The sequence below is a fragment of the Diachasma alloeum genome, unplaced genomic scaffold (genome assembly GCF_001412515.2).
Source record: "Diachasma alloeum isolate Michigan unplaced genomic scaffold, Dall2.0 Dall_scaffold_00199, whole genome shotgun sequence".
NCBI classification, from domain to species: Eukaryota; Metazoa; Arthropoda; class Insecta; order Hymenoptera; family Braconidae; genus Diachasma; species Diachasma alloeum.
In genome coordinates, this window is record NW_021680364.1 from 1841374 (window position 1) to 1841654 (window position 281).

The following is a 281-nucleotide window of genomic DNA, read 5'->3' on the forward strand; positions in this document are numbered from 1 at the left end:
TTTTTCAGTTTTCACTTTTTCCACATACTTTTGAGAGTTCTGAATAGTCCGTCGCTTAAATAGTTGGAATCAACGTTCACCCAGCTAAAAAATTCAATTTTGCCGAAATTCGACTTTCTCCCGAAAAAACGAAAAATCTGACCGTTTGAAAATTTGAAAAAAAAAACTTATTCAGTTTACAATTGAAGTTTTCAATTGAAAGCCCGAGTTGTAGACCCGAGTCTGTAGCAGCGATGTCAGACAAGATATCAATGTTTTTTTGGGCTCAAATGAAAGAGCGG